The sequence below is a fragment of the Athene cunicularia genome (genome assembly GCF_003259725.1).
Source record: "Athene cunicularia isolate RWA chromosome 19 unlocalized genomic scaffold, athCun1 chr19_part1, whole genome shotgun sequence".
In the NCBI taxonomy this organism is placed as follows: domain Eukaryota; kingdom Metazoa; phylum Chordata; class Aves; order Strigiformes; family Strigidae; genus Athene; species Athene cunicularia.
In genome coordinates this window covers 260,382-269,851 of record NW_020799124.1, presented here as the reverse complement: position 1 = coordinate 269,851, position 9,470 = coordinate 260,382, and positions in this window count along the sequence as shown.

Sequence of the window (9,470 nt, the reverse complement as noted above, 5' to 3'; positions counted from 1 at the left end):
CATTCAATCAATGCCAGTGACCCATCATTCCTACTGAGATGGAGATTGGGGAATCCAAAACTCTTGCATCCTGTCTAGGAAATCTTGGTTCAGTCAGATCAACTGAAAAAATGCGCAGGAGCCCACGGAGAATTGCTCCTCAACACCCAGTTTTAGCAACTTGGAGCTTGGGGATTTCAACCGTTCTTATCCTTCACGGCATGGGGAAGAGCGAGCGCATCTCTGCCAGCCCCAGGCACAGCACCGTGAAGGCTCCTGTAAACCAAGGCCAGCTCACCGCAACGCACCTCCCGCACGTCCCCCCCAAGCCACCGAACCAGCACACGCAGCAGGGGTGGCCCGCAACCCCCCAGCTCCCACCAGAGCGAGCTTTGTCACAGGAAACATGGTAGTCACAGCTTCAACTGCGTAAATATTTGATGAACTTGCAGATTTTCATGAGCATATGTGACTCACTACTGATTTTTTATTTTTAGACAGCTGCAGCACGCTTGATCTGCCACTTCCAAGACGCCCCACCTGCTGCACACCGTGACAGCTCGTCTTTGCAGCAGCCACGAGATGGTGAAGGATCACCCGTGTGCTGGCCTGGAGGAGGGAGCTCACTGCACCTCTGACAGATTTTCTGCACTAGCCACAAAAGCCCCTGCTCTCGTAGCTAGAACAAGACACAGCAGAGCCCAATTGAAGCTGTAAGCGTGTCTCCTCCATTTCACCTGCAACTGCGGGGCTAAATTCCTGGCTTGGCTTCTTGCTGGAGGTTCTCTCTGCAGGAAGGTGCTTTCAGACCCGCTCTACATTCTCCCTCTGCAGCACCTCCGGCCTCTTCCCAGCTCCCTGCACCTGGATACTTCGTGAGCCAATGATTTTTTCCTCCCACCCATCTTCCAAATCTCACCTGGATTCCTGATGTGCTCTGAGCACCTCGAGCTCTTTGTCATCCTCCCTCCTGCACCCCAGGAGAGTGGCCCACTCCCACCTCTCATCCCCAGCGCCTGCCCTCTTTTCCTGAAGCCGCTGCAGAGCTGCGAAACGAGGGGCGAGACCCCCCCACCCCTAACCCCCCCCAGCGGCAGAACAGCCGAGGAGGTGCCCGGCACAGCACGGCACCCAGCAGGCCCTCGGGGCCAGCAGCAACCAGCCCCAGGTGCCTTATTGCCCCCAGCCGGGACAACCCCACCTGCCAAGGTGGCACCAAGGGACGGCTCCCCCGACAGCGGGGGTTCCTGTCTGGAAGATGTTCCATAGACGCCTCCTTGCCAGGCTTCCCCGCCGGCCTCACACTCCCTCCCTGCTGGGTCTCTGGCGGCACTGGTACCTCGATCCCTGCCCGCTGCCTCCCTGCAGCGCCAGCCAACTCCCAGGCCTGTCTTTACACGCAGCTAGCAAGCCATAAAGCTTTATAATTACACCCTGGGATTCTGCAAGTTTTACACCTCAAGAGAGAAACTAAAATGCAATGAATGACAAGTAAAATATGCTGTTTGCATCATATTAAATCCCATGGTGGGAAGAAATTTGCTTGGGGGGGGTCTTAAATGGATGTCAACAGAATATGTTTTCTAAATGGGTTTCCATATCAAGTACTGCTTTCCTCTTTGGTAATAACTTAGTGCTTTGTAATAAAACATCATAGCTCCAGAAATGGTTGCAGTGTCACTTAAACTCATCTGTCCCACACCATCTAAATAAAGTTTGCTAATCCTTAAAACAAAGCTGCCTTCAGAACTTTTTAAATGTCATGGACTCACTGTTCCAGAGACCTTGACTTACAGCTACTCTAAACCAACATCAACTTTTTGCCATCAGGGGAGCCAGGCCGAGAGATGCCAACAGCCCTGTTCGCGGGGCTCCCAGTCAGCTACAGAGCTGTAGGCAACCTCCTCCTTCACTTAGTGAGGACAGATGCGTGCCCGTGCCCTGGGAGAGAAGGGCGATTTCTCATGCACTGTGTCACTCAGGATACTTCACACCCTGACGTCTCTCTCACTAGAACTAACCAGACCAGCTTCAGGCAGCACGGTACAGACAAACAGCGTGGTACAGACAGACACCATCCCCCAGGAGCTGCCCTGAGAGCCTCAGCTTGCAGAAGGCACCAATGTGTCACTAACCTGTAGGAGGATTCACACAGGTGGAAACAAGACTGACACTGGGGAGGCAAGGCCCTCTGCTACTGCCGTGCCTCCAGACCACCGAGTCCCCTAAGCACAGACCCAGGCAGGAAGCCAGTCACAAATAATTAAAAAATGTGAAACTGATGCATAAGAACCTTGTTTGAAGGTCCTCGTTCAGAAATGGCCTTACACTGCCATACCTTAATCCTCCACAGCAGCTGAAAGCGAATTTATCTTTGAATGAAAACATCTGCAGGAAAGCTAATGCGTTTTAGAATATGTGGTTACCGCACATTTTTAGCTGGGTACAAGAGCTTTCCCAAGAGCTGATGTAAAGATCCCTGCGACACAAGGGTCGGGTCTGCGCACGAGCCGCTCAAACGGTCCTCGCAGAGCTCTGGCGCAGGATATGGAGAAGAGCTGTCAGAAAGCCTCACCACAGAGCCCAGGGTTTCAGAGCTGAGATCCTCCTTGCAGCCAAAACCATCTCTGCCTTCTACACTCTTTTATTCAGTTATCCAAAGACATAGTTTACCAGTGAGCTTGTTTCTGCAGAATTTTAGAGGGAAGCTGGTCCCAAGTAGGGCCCTTGAGCTGCCTGCCTGTGCCGAGCCCACAGAATCTGGCCCTTGCAGTGGTTCTCCTGCAGAGATGAAGTAAACCCCCAAGTGCCTCTGAGTCACGGCTTTGCTTGTAACAGATGCCAAATCTCTAATCCCTGCTTCCTGCTAGGCCAGCTGAAAGGAAAAAAAGACAACACCACAAAAACCTCCACACTGAACAGTCCGTCCCCCAGCAGAATCAGCTAATAAAGAACATAAAGGCATACTGAGGTTTTTACTGGGTTGTGCCTCAATCTTTATTACAAAGTTTATCAATTATTGAATAATATTTATTTGAATTATTCAGCAACCTTTTTTTATTTAAACAGGCATTTGGAAGCAGGGAAACTGGAACAAACCATTTCAATCCACAGCTCTATAACCTAAACAGATAGTCTTAGCAGAAATAAAAGTCTTATTTCACAGTTAAAATTCATTTTCTGGACTCATTTAATCTTCTAAATTTGCTTCCACTCCTCAATAATGGCATGGAATAGAATCAAAGAGCACCCTTTGATGCTTGGTGCTCTTGGGCAGCATGACACCTTCCCCAGCACACCACAGCCCCCGGGAAGGCTTGGCCGAGCGACAGGCACCCAACACCACGGCCTGGGGAGAGGCCTGGGCTCGCCCTGACATTTGCAAAGCAGAGGCTTGAGCAGGAGGAGGAGGAGGAGGAGGAAGCAGCACGCATTCACCCAAGCCACAGTCTGAGCCTGCAAACTACAACTCTTGTTCCCGCTCAGGAACAGGTGTAGAGCTCTCGGGCTGAGCCAGCACGTACAGCCCTGCTTTCCAGCTTGAAAGGCAAACACTTCGGCGGCTGCATCTTTGATCCTGCAGAGGCTTGATCCTCCACGTTAAGCACAGGACTCATCCTGCTCACACATGCAGGATGACTCACACGCCGAGATTTGAAAACGGAGGATAAGCCTTTATGGGATTGTGACCAAAGGCATTGTGTCTGCCCAGTCAATACTTACACTTCAGCAAAGGGATCCATTAAGGAAACTTGCTCACAGAACTCGGCTTTGAAAGGCCGGTACCTATCTCTCAGAGCCGGCCGCAGCACGGCAGCAGCTGGGGGGGTCCTCGGGCTACTGGGCATCGCTGCCAGGTGGGGTTTGGAGTGTCGCCCTCAGGACAGCACTGCAGCACATGTGCATGGCAAGTCTCATCTTCCGAGCAAAGCAATCAAACCGCTTTAATTACCTCAGTACTGTTTATGCACAGCAATAAAACAGACCTGGTAAACCTGAATCATTAATCACTTGAGCTAAATCAATAAATAATTATATGTGCCATATCACCGTGCTCATAAACAGAACCTTCCAGACCCAGACATACTGGAAATAAACAATAACCACGCATACACATGCAAGAAAGAGGGAAGACAACTGTTCCTCAGAAAAACTACATTTTTTCCTAAGTACTTAATAGTCAGATTTGCAAAGTTCCTGGGCTGTAAACTAAAGCCACTACAGGCTTTTGAATATTTTATTACGTCAATAACAGATTCATAATTACATCATCTGGTATTATTTATGCACCGTAATTTTAAACACTGATCAGACATGCACAGGGGCACCCAAACAGATCTCAAAAAAACCATACTCTAACACAGACTCTACTACTTACACACTAATGCAATCTATTACAATCAAAATTGAGGGAAGCTAATTAACCATTCTAACAAGGAAGATTCAAACATATCCAATCAACCAATTAATACTTAATAGAGCAACAATTGCCTCAAGTCTCTTCGGGTTCCCATAATTTCTCCAGTGGTTATTAACAATAAAAAACATTTGTGATAACCGTACGTCTCAGTTAGGTCATGAGACACTGGCATGTCTCCTGATCAAACCATTAATTCACTCGACTATGTCATGAGCTTGAGGGTGGCACAGAGTGTGAAAAACCCACTGCACTCCTCATGCGCCCACTCTTGGACACCCCAGCCGCAAAGGGGGTCCCGTTATCTGACTGAACTGACTTGGGGGTGAGCAGGTAGCTGAACCATCGCTTTAACCCCTATATCGTATTTTCCCTAGTAAAGAACAGAACAGGCCTAGTAAGATCAGACAAACAATACATAAAATGACCCACTCAACCGCCAAAGCCTAAATGCCATGTCGAGCGGCTGTCGGCGAGAGCCGACCTCCCCGGGGGAGTCGCATGGATGCAGACTGGGCGCCTTCCCACAGGAGAGCTAAGCCATCGCCCTTTGCTCCCTGCCACGGGGCGGTGAAGAACCATCCCCGCGCCGGAGCCGGCAGGGAGCCCCTGCCACGACGCAGCACGATGGGCTTTAATACCTTCCTATTCTCAGAGTTGAGCCGTAAGTGCATCCTTCACCATGGTGCTTGCCCCGAGACAGAGTCACAACAAGGTGCCAGCATCCCAGCTCTTATAAATCACCTCTGCATTTTTCCTGTTTCAGTCTCTTCAGAGACAGAAGCCTTCCTTTCGAGGGGAACCTTGCTCTATTTTCAGCATATGTTATCAGGACTGAATTTCTTGCACATGATTAAAAAAAATAAAAAGAAATAATGCTCCTCTAATAAAACCTACATAAGATAATACAATTTTTATAGTGCATGAAAATAACAATAAAGATTCAAGCTTTTGTAGAAATCAATGAATCTCCTATTTCAAAAGCTTTTGTGCAAACAATATTTCCTTGAACTAATACAATATATTGAAAATTTTAACTTTAATATAATTGCATCGATAGAGCAGTCCCATTCCTCCAAACAGCTACTCTGAAGATGAGATTTTTAAAGCATGGTTCATAAATATAGGAACAGAGAACAAAATAGCTTCTTTTTTGATAATTAAACAGTTAGCAGCTAAATTGCATTGTAATTGATTGGAAAATTGCTTTTTTAATGAGATTTAGTCACTAGGAAATGGCTTTTTTCTTCAATATGCCCAATGTGCATTGGGTCATTTAAACAGCAAATTGCCTTACTGGCCTCCTATTTAGACAGTCTAGATTCTACTTCCTGTAAGAAAAGACCCGACAGATGAGTCTGAGCCTTCCCAGGACTCGGAGCCCCAGCGTCTGCTGTGCCTGGGCATCGGGCGCTCAAAGAGGGCAGCCGCAGGTCTGCCTGGGGAGGAAGAGCTGGCACTACAGCTCACCCACACAGCACATAAAACTGATGCCCTGCGAGCTCTGCTCTGGCCCGCTCCGCGGAAGGGCTGAGGAGCGATGCTCCAGCCGCCAGCTGCCGCAGCAGGGACACGAGCCCTGCGGCCGCTGCCTCCTGCCAAGGCCTCCGCAGATGAAATCAGAATGAACAATCCTCCCCCAGCCAAAATCAGCAGCAAAAAGACCCTACGTAGGATTTCAGGAACGTAGGATTTCACACTGTTTTGCTACAATATTAGCTCAAGTCCCTTCCAACCAGCAGCGCTGAGTCCCCAGGATGAACACCGAGGCAGCGCGACACCAAGGGGAGAGTGCAGGCCGGTGGCATAACCAGCTCCCCCGTCTGGCTGCCCATCGCTGACCCCGCGGGGCACCGCACGGACTCTGTGCCCACTTCACCTCTCCTCTATTGTCCTCAACTGCTTCAAAGCTCAGCAGGTGATATCAACATCCGAAACTGATATTACAGTTCGTTAATGTTGTAGCTCATAGAAGTTCCTTTATACAAACCTCTGCACAAAATAAAAGGCAATCCTTCCTCAAAAAGCCTGTATAATCTGAATATAGAAAGTACTGAATGATCCTTTTGAAGATGTATTATTTTAGACCTAAGACACTACTATGATTAATACAAGGTAAAAAAAAAAAAGTAGCCTTTTTTCAAAATTAGGCTATTGAAATAATTGTTTTCAAGGATATACTCAGGAAACAGTGCAAAAGAAATATTGTCCAGCTGTGTGAAGAACACTGGCTAAGCACATATTGAAAATAAATTATCATTTGACAACCCTTTAGTTAAAGGAATTTTCCAAATGCTTCAGAACAAAAGATTTCGATGAATCCTGATTATTGTGAACAACCTATTATGTACAACAACATATGCAGTATATAGTTAAGTCAGATTTTTATTGTTTAGTTTCCAAGATCTCTATTGATGTGACTTGGATTGCAATATAAACAGCAGTGATTGCAATCATTTGTTGCTACCATAGCAACAGACAAAATTAAAAGAGCAAACTACAAAGCTGAAGTGGCATCATAGTCGTAGCTTCTAATTGCATGACAGTGAAATGATGTGTACAGGATGGCAGCAGCACTTGCAGATATCTGTGAAGCAGGTTTGCTTGCAGAGATCAAAGTCATTTAGGTCAGCTTCTGAAATCAAGGGCCAGCATAAGCTCTTGTGTTTCTACCAGTTTTTTCTCTCTCTGTGTCTCTCTGTCTCTACAGTTTTAGGTATCTGGAGAATGGAGGTAGACTTGAAAACAAGATTTCAAAGCAATCTTGTGGAGATTTAGGACATTTCTCCATCCTCCAGGTTTCAAATTTGGAACCCAGTCATGGCTATTATTCACCACTTCCATTCTGGACTTTTAGAAAGTGGCAGAGAACAGATTTTTTTTTTCTCCTCCCAAAACAAAATGGAAAAAACCTTCTGTCATGCCCTAATCTTGCAGCATAAAATGTAAATACACTCAAATAAAAACCCCTCCAGAGTTTTCATCAAAAAGCGTGAGAATCGAGTTCCTGTAAAATGCTCTGAGTAAGGTCATATTTTAAGTATGGTTTTATCCTGTTTTCTGGCTTCAGCATAAAAGAGACAAGCTGAAAGCCTGGATCTGCTGGGTCCTCCAACTGACCTCAGAAAAATGCCCAAGAGATTGGTGTGTCTCAGCTCCAGGTCGCTACAAGAGGTAGAAAAAAATTTCCCTCTTCGCACTTCTTCCCTGCTCTATGTATTTGGAAGAGCTCTTCAGAGCATCGCTTTCCTCCTGTATTTACACACTCCTGAACATGATAGGGCCATCAGCATAGCTGGGGGGAAGGCATACTACTCATACAAATAATGAAAAGAAGCAAAAATTTGCCATCTCCTATCAGGCTTCCAGTGGAAGAGAGACATGTGCTTCAAGGAGCCAGTTACACCATTTATGCACACAGAGGTAACATCGGTAAGAAGTCAAAGGGGGGAAGCAGGCAGTGTGTTGAGATTATTTCACTGAAGTGTTCAATCAAGCTAACTCAAGAGCGTCTTTGAAAATTGGGTCTTGGAAGCACAGGCTAAAGGTGGAGCTTAGATCTTGAGGCATGCCTGTAATCAGGCATCAAAACCATTTAACATTTCCAGTACTAGATAGAGCAGAAAATGTGTATTAGCAGCACATACAAAGATATTTAATGATACATTATTGACCTCTGGAGAGTGTCAAGCTATGGAAATTCAAAGACATTCTCTGTGCTACAAAGGGCAACTATAAACTGAACTTTTAAACTTCAATTAATTTAATGGCAATTTTCTTTATCAGCAGTCTGCTGGAGAAGAAATGAGGGCCAAAGGCTGAGCTGGCCCCTTCTGATGGATCATCAGCTTTTGCGGAAGGACAAGACACTTGACGACGTGAAGTGCCAGGAGGCTAAATCTGAGTCCATAATTGTCACACTCATCCAGCTCTCAAGAACCAGTCAGGGGAATTTCAGATTTGTGACTTAAGCACCTTAAAGAAAACCTGACCTGTGAACACGCTTTAGTAACACTTAGTGGCTAAATTCTTAGCTGATACAGGTAGATACAGCTTTATCTCAAAGATACATGGAAGTGCTCTGAAACACTTAAAAAACAATTTTAAGCGGTCACAAAAAAGTTCTGCTTTACCTGCACACCCAAATTGTGCCGCTTTGATCCAGGAGACAGAAAATGTCATAGCAGCATCAGTGGCCCCATGGCCTGTGTGTCTGTGCTCCCACCACCGACAGGGACCAGCCGCAGAGCGCAGACCCCCCCTCCCTCCCTCCCTCCCTCCCCAAAGCTCGGGGTGGGGGGACGTCGAGCCACCGGCTAACGCGCCCATGGCAGGGCACTGTGCCCGCTGCCCCAGGAGATGCTGTGCCCAGCTTCCCCTTCTGATCTGAGCCAGAAAACAGTGTTTCCAAAACCTAGGCACCTCTGACTTCAGCCCTTTTCTTTCCATTAGCCCTTTGTTACCGTGACAATGGAAGGAAAATAACACTGCCTAGAGGTGCTGCAGCCATGAGTGACAGCAGACACAGTAATGTGCATAATTACAATATTCATAAGTAAATTTTCATTATAATTAACAAAGACAACCGTCTTTTGTTCTGATTACCTAAAGATATGTTAAAAGTAGGTTTGCATAATTGATTACCAAATGTAAGGTTCCTTACAAATCCTTGGAGGTTATTTCAGGGAGCTTGTTCAAGGAAGTCATCTCCATAATAAACATTATCTGTCACTTCTGAGCTTATAAATTAATTATGGTGACGTAAAGAGAAATACAGCTGGATCATCAAGTGGAAGATAAAGCCCAGGAATAATTATTAGCAATGAAAAAGCAAACTTGCAGGAAGGCGAGCAGCCTCTTTGCCCATTTAGAGGATTGTGCAAGGCCGTGTGGCGGTTGACCCCAGGAGCCAGCGGCAGCTCTGGCAGCGTGTACCCAGGCTGCAGAAGGAGCGCGTTTGGAGTGAGGCCTTTTCGTACCACCCTTGGTGCCGGCTGAAGATTGATACTCACTTGTGCCAGGGCAAGGCCCTGCCCTGGGGTCCATCGCCCGTGCCCAGCGCTGCCCGCAGACC